Genomic DNA, 12,749 nt, shown 5'->3' on the forward strand with positions numbered 1-12,749 from the left:
TGAAAGGAAGAAAGTAAATTAATTCCAAACTGGATATAGAATTAAAAGAAGAGTAAGAACATAAATTTCTGGTTGATATTTCACAAAGTTGTACTGCAAACTTTTAAATTATTAAAATAAAGGATAATTTATTATCTGGTATGTGACATCTAATTGAAAGGAAAAGTCAGAGGAAAAATACACATAATGTTTAGCTGTTAATTCTATTCTTATAAATTATTTTATTTATTTATAATTCTATTTCTATGACAGACCCTCTCGGCATAGGCATCTTGGGGCAGTTTACAACAATTCGATAAAACAATTAAATTCAATAAACAATAAAAATGTTTAAAACAATTTAAATCTAGAAGGCTTAAATCCTTAAATGATGAATCAGCTCACTGTAGCTGCCAAATATAATGACCTATCAGACTATTCACAGACTAACTTCCTATGTTCCATACAGAGCCTTGCACTTTGTGATTACTAATATGCTGGAGATCCCTGGTCAGCAGAATGCTTGCCTGGCCTCAACAAAGGGCAAGGCCTCTTCAGTTCTCACCCTTGCCTGGTGGAATAAGCACCTGGTAGAACTGAGTGGCCATATGTAGCTATTAAAGTTCCACAGGGCCTGTCCTTCCTCCAGGTATTTGCTTGAGGCCAGGAAGAAGAAAGAAGATCTTACCACTCCTCCAATGCCCAACTGGAACAGCGTCCCTGGAAATATAGCAATCAGGGAGTGGGGTGGGGACAGGATGATGAGGACTGGCATGTGTGTGGGGGGATATTGGGATTTTAGGAATTTTTATTAATTAATTGATATAATTAATTAATTAATGATAAGTCCAGGGTGGGGAAAAGGTGCAAAGGAGGGCCCTATTTGATGAAGTTCAGTGATGTATTGGTCCCAATGAAATGCCTGTTTTGCAGGCCCTTCAGTATTTCCTCAAGCTCTTCCAGGATCGCATTCTACCAGGTCGGTAGAAGGCCCAGGCCCTGACTGAGACCAAACATACATTTATTGCACTAGGGATTATCAAACTGTTTGTATTGGTGGAGCAAAGTGCTCTTTGTGGGATATAAACAGTTAGGCAGTCCTTCAGGTACATCAGGTCCAGACTGCAAATGGCATTGAAGATTAATACCAATACCTTGAACCTGATCTGGAATTCAACCAGAAGCCACTGCAGCTGCCAGAGTACAGTCCTCAAAGGTGTTCTAGTGAGGATTCATGCTGTTGCATTCTGGACTACAGACAAAGGCTGGCTCACGTACAGTAAATTACAATAATCTAACTTGTAGGTGACTGTCATGTGGATCACTGAAGCAAGGTGTTCTAGGACCAGGTAGGGCACTAGGAGCCTAGCTTGGCATAGGTGGTAGAACACCTGTGCTACTTTAGTGATTTGAGCCTCCATAGATAAGGAGGCATCAAAAATCACACCCCAATTCCTTGTGATTTGTGCAGTTACCAGTTGCACACTATCTAGGCAGGGGAGTGACACTTCCTCTCCTGGTCCCTTCCTTCCCAACCACAGAATCTCTGGTCTTGGTGGGGGTTCAGTTTCAGATGGCTCTGTTTCCAAACAACCAGCGACTTTTTCGTGGGGTGAGTCTAGATGGCCATCTATCAAGAGGTAGAATTGCCATTAGCATACTGATGATACCCAAGTCCAAATCCCCTGACCAGCTGGGCAAGAGGCTGTATGCATACTGTAAATATCATGGGGGATAGCACCTCACCATACAGAACTCCACAACAGCATTGACAGCAGCCTGATTGCTTATCCCCTCTGTCTGCAAACTGGGAGAAAGGTATTCAGCCATTGCAGGGCTTTCCCCATATTCCAGTGATACGATGAGCAAGAAGCTCATGATCAATCACAACGAATGCTGCTGTAAGGTCTAACAACAAAAGCAGCACTGAAGAAGAAGAAGAGTTGGTTCTTATATGCCACTTTTCTCTACCCAAAGGAGGCTCAAAATGGCTTATAGTCGCCTTCCTTTTCCTCTCCTCACAACAGACACCCTGTGAGGTGGGTGAGGCTGAGAGAGCCCTGATATCACTGCTCAGTCAGAACCATTTTACCAGTGACGTAGCACACCCAAGGTCACCCAGCTGGCTGCATGTGGGGGAATGCAGAATCGAACCCACATGCCAGATTAGAAGTCCGCACTGCTAACCACTATACCAAACTGACCTACCTCAATCCAGCTGGCAATGAAGATCCGTGCTAATAACGCTCACTAACACTAAACTCAATTGAACTAAATTGCTAATCTATGTTTTTTTTTATTTAGAGATTATACAACTGTTGAATATCATTTCCAATTAAAGTATTATTTTTTTTACTTTGGATTTCTTTGAAGAATTCCATATTTTCTGAAAAAGTTTAAGATAATGTGATAAGGGATTGAGGAGAACTCCAACTCATTCAGTTCTTGATTTTTTTAGCTTCAGTTTGTAGGAGGAAGAAATTTATTTACACTATCTCTTATGTGTTTAGCAGAACACACAGGCAACTTGGTTAGCAAAACACAGCACAGAGTGATAAACCCAGCACTGGTTATATTGCAGTAGCATATACATATTGCAGTACAGATATAAAATCATAGAATCATAGAGTTGGAAGGGGCCATACAGGCCATCTAGTCCAACCCCCTGCTCAACACAAGATCAGCTCAAAGCATCCTAAAAGATATCTTTTGCACTGAAGTGAATTCTGCTTACATATTCAACGAGCGTATCTTGTGGGAGTGAAAATGTACAAGATGATGTAGATGTGCAAAGCAAATTAGACATTTCAGTTTTGTTATTATATTCACTTATAAAATGTAGATGGTTCATTAGCATCTCTACAGTGGTGGTACCTCTCCCTCCCTCCCTCCCCCTCCACCCCCCCAAGGGGCATCCAACTTATGGTAACATCATAAGATTTCAAGGAAAAAGACATTCAGAGGTGGTTTGCCACTGCATCCCTTGTCTAGCAACTCTGATATTCCTTGGTGTTCTCTCACCAAGATACTGATCATGGTTTGACAAGATCAGGCTCACCTAGGCTATCCAGGTCATGGCCACATTTCATATCTTCTAGGTAATAGGGTGAGGGGGAGTCATCCATTAACAACATTCCTTTTTGGCTTGTCATATGATCTTATGTGAGTTGTTTATCATAATACAATTTAGGGAAGCTAAATCATATAAATAACAGATAAAAATAAAGGGAAGATATCAAAGTATATGCAAATTCACTAAGGGTTACATTGTCTCAGGCAACAGATTTAATAATGTTGCAGTTCATAAGAAGATAAGTAATCTTCTTTAGCTTCTTTCTTGGTCCTGAGGATGAAAGAACAGCAGCTTATTGCTGTTCCATTGATTTTCCCAGAGACTTGTAAGCACTTTTGCCTAAAAGCAGGAATGTGCCCTCTGTCACTGTTATTTCAACAGTAGATATTTCACTACAAATAATTATGATCACTCAGAAAGATTTTAGTCATTTTTTTCTGTCTTACCTTAGTAACTAATGAATTAATAACAACGTTTCTTATCTTACAGCCAAGACTGAAATCCATTTTTCCCAAAGCTGATACCCTCACCAATTCCATTACAAGAACAATAACAATATTTATATTTGAAAGCATCTTAATATTTTCCATATTTTATTTTGATAACCAAACAAAAGAAAACAAAAATTGCACAGCACAGATTCTTTAAATTAAAAAGGCTCCATAAAATCTACAGTATATCCCTTTTCTTATCAATTAATGATCTTAAAACTATTCCATTAGATTTCCGAAGAAAGCCTTTATAAACAGATAATGACACGTGGACCATAGCAAGATAGTCATAGTGGCTTTTAAAAATTCATTAAAATAATAATGTAGCCACAAATATGAGATAACATCTTTTTAAAGAAAATTATAGCAAACACAAACACTTACTGGTATTTGCTTGTAGCAGAATCTGTATTCACAATGCCAGCTTGAAGTTATTGCCTGTTAAAAAGTCACAAAAAAAAACAGGAATACATTAATTTAAAATACAATAAACTCTGAATTGCCATAACTAATAAGAATATTTTCATCTCCATAAATAAGAAATATAACAACCATAATATCCCCATTTTAGTTTCATTTCATGAATTAAGAACAACAAAAGCAGGGCTGATGAGAATTATGTCTTAATACAAAGAGTGTCTTAGCAAGAGCTCAGAAATGCTACTTAGGGAATTTACAAAACTTGGAAGTGTACAATTTTTAAAGGAGGGGAGAGAAAAAAGGTTAACCCACTCTATAAACCAAATGCAAAACAATAATACTTCAATTTTTAATCTCCCTTCTCAAAAGACCTTACTGACATGTATACTCTTAATTACATTTACTATGTATAAAACAAAACGATACTGTACAGGTAAAGTTAGTGATGTTCACCTAATATTCACAGACTACATTTCCATTAATTTGGAAAATAAATCTTTTTAAAAGGTATTTCCTGTTCATACCCTCATAAATGATTTACTAAATAACTATGAAGCCATCTTGTCCAACTCCAGCCTTCCAGCATCACCAGAAGTCAGCGGTGCATTCCAAGCAATCATTGTATCATCTCAACTCTACTGAAAAGGTTGCAGAGAGCAATAGTCTAGCACAACGGTCCCCAACCTGCGGGCTGCGACCCGGTGGTAGGCCGCAAAGGCCTCAGTGCCAGGCCTTGGCGCCAGGCCATGGCTCCCTCTTCCCGCCCCCCCCCCGAAGCGAGAAGCTTGCCAGGCCGCGAGCAAATCGGCCCCCAAAGCGGCCGATTAGCTTGCAGTCCAGCAAGCTTCTTGTTTTGGGGGGGGGGGAAGAAAAGCTTGCCGGGCCGCAAGCTAATCAGCCACTTTGTCGGCCGATTTGCTGGCGGCCCAGAGGGGTGGAGAGAGGGAGCCGCGGCCACCGGCGGTGCAAATGCGCATGCGCGGACTGCCGCGGATGCATGTTTGTGCCCGGCAGGGGTGCAAACGCACACATGCGGAAGCGTTGCATATGCGCTGATTGCCACGCAAGCGCATTTGCGCCCCGCCAGGCGCAAACACGTGCATGCGGCAAGTCCGCACATGCAAGTTTGCGCTGGGGCTGCCGCGCGTGCGTGGGGCCCCAGGCTGCCCTCTTTCCCCACTCCAGCGCAGTGGTCCGTGGCAGCTGGAAGGTTGCAGACTGCTGGTCTAGCAGATTACTCCAGACCCCGATTTGGTATTGCTGGCTTTAAGCCGGAAAATACTTGGAGTTTTTTTTGGGGGGGTGTGGAGTCTAGGGAAAGTATAATGCCATAATATCCACTCTCCAAAGCTTGAGGTAAATTGAAAAGGAAAAATGGCTGGTTAGAGAAGGTCTAAGCACCCTTTGTAAGTTTTGCCAAGCAGTAACACACTTTGTCTATGTCTCCACAGTATTTTAACCTCATATCAAGGGCTATTTTTTCATACCTGCTAGCACCAGATACTTGCTTTGCCAGCTCTCTGCTGCCACCCCAGTGTCAGAAACCCCAGGTTGTGCCATGAAATATATATCAAATGTAATTAGGTGCTTAGTATTTGGCCATGCATGAATTCGAGCAGCCTGTCTCTGGTGTATGGTTTATAGTGATCTCATTCCATCACTGAATTCTTTCGTGTCCCTTCACTCCACCTCGTACCTTCCTGCCCCCGTGTCTTAGACTATGTGATGACTATGCTAAGGTCTCCAGTTCTAGGGTATTCCCATGGGGGGAACAAAAATGCAAAGACCTGTACCTCAAACCCCAGTTTCGTTAATGCCTTGAATAAGTGTACTTGCTGGCTTGATAAATGTAACCTTTGCTTAAGTAAAGAGTGTGTCTAAAAAAGATCCTTACACCCAGGAACATGGAAGGAGGATCCTAGGGAGGAACATCATGCTGTGGTAAAAACCACAGAGATCTGGAGAAATTCCTAGAGCATTGGGGATATTGTGATTTCTCTTTGTGTACTAGTTGAGAAATAACATCATGGTATCTGCATTGTCAACCCCCCTATTTCCTCCCAATGTGATATCAAGCGGTTGTTGCAGATGGGAGTGAGGGGCTAGAGGTTCCCTGCAATGGGTGGGCAACTGGCAATGAAGTCTAAAAAGCCATGTGATTCTGTGCAATACAACAACTATTTTAATGGTTTTCCATGCTAACCTGGCATTAAACCCTTTAAAAAAAGTGCCAACAACCATATTCTCAGTCATTATGTGGAAACATCCCACTTAATGGCCAGAGCGACAGTTTGTTCCCATCCCTACTAGAAATCTAGTCAGTCTCCTTTGTAAAATGGGGGTGCATAAAGTGACATTATTGCATGAAGTTGATGCCACTTTCACTACTTCACTTGGATGGCAATACCATATATGGCTTAAGTTTTCCATGCATATTTCAAAAAGCCCAAGATAGTTTAATCACTAGGCATTCCCAGCCAGTTTGATGTAGTGGTTAGGAGTGTGGACTTCTAATCAGGCATGCCGGGTTCAATTCTGCATTCCCCCACATGCAGCCAGCTGGGTGACCTTAGGCTCACCACAGTGCTGATAAAGCTGTTTTGACTGAGCAGTGATATCAGGGCTCTCTCAGCCTCACCCACCTCACAGGGTGTCTGTTGTGGGGAGAGGAAAGGGAAGATAAGCCACTTAAGAGACTCCTTCGGGTACAGAAAAGCGGCATATAAGAACCAACTCTTCTCCTTCTTCAAGGATTAATCCACATTTATCTCCAATAAAAAATTCAGGTCCAATGAAAACAGATACACATCTACAAGTCTTGCCTTTGTAGGCCTACTTCAAACCTTGAACACTCCTATAATATCAAGTTCAGGCTTCCATGCCTTCCAATCTGTGTCCCAACTATAGCTGAGTAAGTCAAGGTTGACAAAATTACTGCTTAGTAACAAACTAAGGTCTGATCTATATATCTAGATCCATAAGATGGGAAAATGGATTGTGTCATGTCATATTACAGCAGGACAACCACATGCATCCCTGTTAAAAATACATAAAACACAATCAGAGAGAGGAGAAGCAGTTTCCCTGCTGTGGTAGTTTTCTACTACTGCTGAGCAGATACCCCTAGGATTGTTCTCTATCAGTTTCACACATACTCCTGTCACCATTAGGGTTGGGCACTTCGCCACCCAAAGCAGCTGGTCCCTCCTGACACAGCCAGTGCTGAGGGGGGGGGGAGGGTAGGCACAGGCGCCTAAGTGCCAGTGGGCACACACATGCAGGAGTGGAGTTCAGTGCCTGCATGTGTGCACCCACAGGCGCACTGAGGCCCGCATCTTCTCTCCCACCTGCAGCGCGGGCTGCATTGGGAGTGACCGGCCGCTTCAGGCACCGAAGCACCTCACCCTAATCACTATCATCTTCATTGTTCATAAAATGTCATGAATGTTGAATCTATAAAAATGATGGGAGACCCCCATAATCATAAAGATCACACCATACCACTCCATATCATCAATAACTTTGTACAGCAAGATATCTGAAAGTAACAAATGTCTCTCTAACAGCACGAAGGCACATTGATTTACATCTCTGTGGAGTAACATTCTTGTGTGGATTAGAATTATTGCTATTGTTCAGAATCAACCATAAAAAGAAGTATTCTGTCACATAATTTTAATTAGTTACAGATATTAAACTAAAGAGTTGACTTTAAAATTTCTGGTGCACATCATTCAGGTTTTAACGGACTCCATTAAGGTATTATTAGCAAATATTAAAGCATGTACAAATACTGCAATAAAAATCTCATAAAAAGCAACGCCTTTACTAATTCTTTAATTCTACAATATAATAGCAAATGAGTTTTGGTTCAAACTTATAAAGCTAGCTTAAGATATGTAGTTATGTTCTTAAGACATTTTGGTTTACAGTCATTAGGATTAGGAATGACATTTAAGAGTATATATATTAAACAAAAATCACCAACCAGCTGTTCTGCTTAAGGGAAACTTCAAAATTTTAAATAATACTCCTAAACTAGGGCTGTTGCTGTTGTCAGCCATTCAGTCATATCTGACTCTTGGTGACCCCATGGCGCACTACCTCCCTCAGCCATGCAATGTTCTGGTAGGTGTCCATCCTGATCACAATCAGCCACTGGCCTGGTTACCTTTTTCTACTGACCAATCCTTAGGAAGGCCTTTAGTCCAATAATGTTCTTAGCATGCCACTTCCTTCATATTGGTTATTCTAGCACTCTATCTCTAAAACAGTGGTCCCCAACCCCTGGTCTGGAGATCGGCATCGGTTCATGGATTAGTCCCGTACTGGGTCGTGGCTCCTCCTTGTCCTCCTCCCCAGCTGCTGCCTTAGGGGCTTCCCTGCCACCGGCTCACCTTTGGTGCTCTCCGGCAGCCGCCATGGCCGGGGCTCCCCTTTGGTGTGACACTGCGCAGCTGCTGCTGGCAACGCCCTCCAATGGGTGGCAGGAAGTCAGGGGCATCAGAGGGAAAGCAAGCATAGCAGGGGCTCAGGTGGCAGTGACGTCCCTCGGCAAAAGACTACCCCCCCACCGGGCCTCAGTAAAATTGTCAAGCGTTGACCGGTCCATGGTGATAAAAAGGTTGGTGACCACTGCTCTAAAAGACCTTAATGATTTCATTTTCTTTTAAAGAGCCATATTTGGTTCCTTGATGAATCACATTTAGCTCTGCTGTCATTAGTTGCAGACCCCAGTAAATGTATAGCACATTTAACATATTTATAGGCAATATATCTATAGCACAGAAAAAGTCTTCAAAGCTTCCCAGTATTTTTCATCCACCTCTGAATACAAACAAAAAGAACTCACCCCATTCAGCCAAATGTACAATCACAGGAACGTGTTGGGGCTGCCTTTATATAATGGCCAATTTTAATCATATTTAGTACAACTGCAAAGCGATTAAGTTATTCTGGAAATTATTTTTTATATATCAAAAGATATTAAATAGATGAACATTGAAAAAGAAAGAGAGCTATAAGACTTGTAGGGCAATTTTAGAAAGGAATATAGATAACTTGTAAATGACAGCAAGTGTAACAAAAGAGGAAAATTGAAAACAGAGAGAAAATTAAAGAGGCAAATATATGGATGTTTGTCATCCAATTATAATGATTAAAAGTTCAGTTAGAGAAAAAAGCATTGTATCTCTGCCCCTGCAATAATTCTAAGCCACACAAGGCCACCTATCTGATCCTGTCCCATGCAATTCATTCCTGGATAATGAAAATAAAATTCTACCTAATTTTTGTAATGTCAATATGTGCCATATCATATCATTATAATGGACTTTCAGCCAAGGCAAGGCTGCCTTGGCATCTGATTAAAAAATATATGCTTACATCCTGATCCCCTTTTAAACAAAGATAGGTAGGAAAGGGTAACAGGAGTATAAGAGAGCTTCAATTAGCCTTAGGAATAATTAAAGTATTTAGGTACTCTTGGAAGAGAACTAAATAAGTGCATTCAAGTCATGGAGTGATAATGAAAGCTTTTTTTTTTCCTTCCTGGGTACATTTTGCTTTACTTTAATGTGGTAATTGTATATGACATGTCTTATTCATTTATTTAGAAAGTCGGCACCCTGCCACTCCAGACCTGTTTGAGGTGGCTCACAAAGTCAAAGCAATGCAACAGCAACACCATATAAATATTTTAAAAAAACAAACATCATAAAGTCAGCCATAAAACAAACCAAGTACTGCTAAGGGCAGAATAAAACAATATTAGGCAGCTTAAAATAGCATCCAGAAAATATCCCTCTGGCTAGAAGGCCATCAAAACACCACTAGAAGAGATGAAACTGTATTTTGTATTTGTATAGTAATAAAATGATATATTTATACTCCAGGATTTAGTGTTAAAAGCCCAGGACATCTTTAAATATCTAAATTATAAAATTATATATGCTATACTTCGCATAAAATGTTAAATGTGAGGCATTTGCAATGAAGATGTATGATGAGGGAGTATCTCATATTACTTTTGAGGTAACATGTACCATATTTACAAGCCATGTTTTTAGTGTAGATGAGATAAGGAAGGAGAGAGAATTGTCAAAAACAGGAGACAATGACCTTTTAAACAGCTTTCAGTTCATAGTGTTTGATCAGCATAAACTCTATCAAAGAGATTATTGGAACTGCATTTTTGAGACATAAGTACTCAAATAGTACCCAACACAAAACAATGAATTATGAAATTATAACGTGACAGTTTAACTATCTAGTTTTTGGACACACAGTCTCCTCCTATCATATGAAATATTTTCCCTTTCTATTATGCTGACACTGAAGACATATAGATGATATTTCTATTCACACAAATTATAGCTATGATGACACCACAATCTGTGTGGCTATAACTGCCACCTATCACATTCCCTTGACTTCTAAATTTCTGTATCTGTGATCGTTTTTTAACCTGGCCAGCTTTGACTTGACAATGGAAGTGAACTCTTTATTTGGTGTAGAAAATTCTGCTCTATAAACTGCTGGAAACATGACTCAAATTAAAAGAGAATATATACCTGGTATCAGACTCCTGACAACCCTTCCAGATCAAACTGCAACAATATCCAGCCTATGTGTTCACTATATTTTTTTTTTGTTTTCACTGGTTATTCCTTTACACACACACAGAGGTTTCTGTGAACAATTCTCTGGGAATACAATGCACTGGTAGCTGTGCATTATAACCTTCACATGAAAGAACTGAAACTACTAAGCCCTTGACTGGAGCTGATGTCTACTACATTTTTTAAAGCCATAAGACACTAAGGATAAAGCTATGGTGCTCTTCATGAGCTACCTCATGTGTCTCTTTTCCTTCCTTCTATAGCTACTCTACAATACTGTAGGTGAGGAAGGAGAGTAGGTAAAGGGGACCTACGGAGAATAGCACTGAAGATTCAATAAATATACCATATATTAAATAATAAATAGAGGCAGAGTTTTTCCAGATGAGATTCTGGACCAGAACGACTCCAGTCTTTAAATCTTTGAAGCTGTCCATGGCTCATTATACTCTTACTTGTAATTTTGTCTTCGACACAATTATATTGAACCATTCAATACTTTCCTCCTCTCTCTGATATCTCTTCACATTGCATTTTGTTGACCCTTACACCTCTAACTTCTCCCAAGTACACTTACATTCTACCACCTTTTGTACTCCCACCAAATTCATTTCCAAATCCATGTTTTTATTAGGGTTGTCAAGTTCTCCTTGGCCACAAAACAGGTAAGGAGGCTGGAAGGGTAGTGTTGCCAGCTCCAGATTGGGAAATCCCTGGAGATTTGGGGGTGGAGCCTGAGGAGGACAGGAAACTCGGTGGGCTATAATGCTATTGAGTCTGCCCTCAAAAGCATCCTTTTTTTAAAACAGGGAAACTGATCTCTGTAGTCTGGGAATGAACTGTAAATCTTGGGAGTCCCCAGGTCTCACCTGGAAGTTTGTATCCCTTCTTTTTACTAAGTTTATGGCTTAATTGCATAGTACCAACACCAACTAATATTAACTAGTGGGGTTTTTACCATCATTTCTGCTCTTCCACACATCCCATTCCTTTCCGTCTCATAGACATTTCTCCATCTATCCCACTCTGCAATGAAGTCTGCTGGATGACCTTGGGCCAGCCACAATGTCAGCCTTGCCTCTCTTACAGATAAACATGGAAAGTGAGAAACATACTGCTACCCTGATATTTTTGAAGTTAAGAGCAGGATAAAGCTTTAGTATATAAATATGTTTATATATAAATGTCACAAGATATAGAGACACTAACAATGTTTAAGAGAAGAGGGATCTTCCCTGCACACTTGATTGATAAACAGGAAGTAACTGGGAGATTTAAAAGTTACTGGGGTACATCCAACCACCTGGGAGGGAAGGCTATATGGTACAGGCCAACCTAGGCAGAACCTAAAATGTGGTTGAGGGACTTACCCCACCCCCCAGAAGCGACAGGGCAGGCGGAAAGGGGGACATGTGTTGCTCTGCTGTGCAGGCGAGGGAGGAGGATGAGGGCAATGTGTACGTGAGGCAGGAGGGTGGTAGACGCATACCCGTGGCACCTATTTAAGGCACAGGCTGTGCCACCACTCTCTTTTCCCTCCAGATCCTCTTGTGAGTGGTCAGCTTCCACCCACCCTGCTAACAAAATGTGGTTGATGTTTTGCCAACTGGCATATTGGAATTGTTAAGGTTATGCTATGTTTGTTAAATGTCGCAGCTTTGGGGGGGGCAGCTTTGGCATGGACAAAGAGCCTGCTGGGAAAAGTTTGATTGGGGGCATCGATTTAAAATTGCTTGGGGCCCCATTAAAGGGGCAGCTTGGAGCGTGTTAGGCCAACCTGGCAGGGAGGCTGGAAGCTCGCTTAGCCAGGTGGCCTGTGTGTCCAGAAGAGGTTTGCCTCTCTCTGGCAAACTATGTGGGAACACCTCCTGTTAGGGTGACCCAGGAGCAAGGGGGACTTGTGCTCTCATGAGTGGATACAGGTGGCTCCCTAGTGTCGCTGTGGCCAACTACTTATGGTTGACACTGATGGTGCAGGCTCCAATTCTGTGCCAAGATTGGGCCATGTTGTTAAGAAATAAAGCTGTGGCCATGTTGAAGCCATTCAAGTGTACATGTCCTTCTTCCTGCCTATAAATCAACAGGAGTGGTACATGGATGAGACACCATCAAGGAAGACTCTGCAGAGGAAGCTATTGCAAGCCACCATTTGCCTTGAAAACTACT

General features: G+C 41.3%; 1 protein-coding gene across 22 annotated transcripts in view; it reads right to left on the minus strand.

Annotated features, from left to right (window-relative positions):
* Nucleotides 1-12,749, minus strand: part of TENM3 (teneurin transmembrane protein 3) — a 1,688,047-nt gene that overhangs the window by 1,364,916 nt on the left and 310,382 nt on the right. For all 22 annotated transcript variants that reach the window (XM_077302333.1, XM_077302335.1, XM_077302356.1 and 19 more), the window contains exon 2: nucleotides 3,928-3,981. The gene's annotated coding sequence lies outside the window, so the exon portion shown is untranslated. The remainder of the gene's footprint in view (nucleotides 1-3,927; nucleotides 3,982-12,749) is intronic.

Source organism: Paroedura picta, chromosome 10, assembly GCF_049243985.1.
Source record: "Paroedura picta isolate Pp20150507F chromosome 10, Ppicta_v3.0, whole genome shotgun sequence".
NCBI classification, from domain to species: Eukaryota; Metazoa; Chordata; class Lepidosauria; order Squamata; family Gekkonidae; genus Paroedura; species Paroedura picta.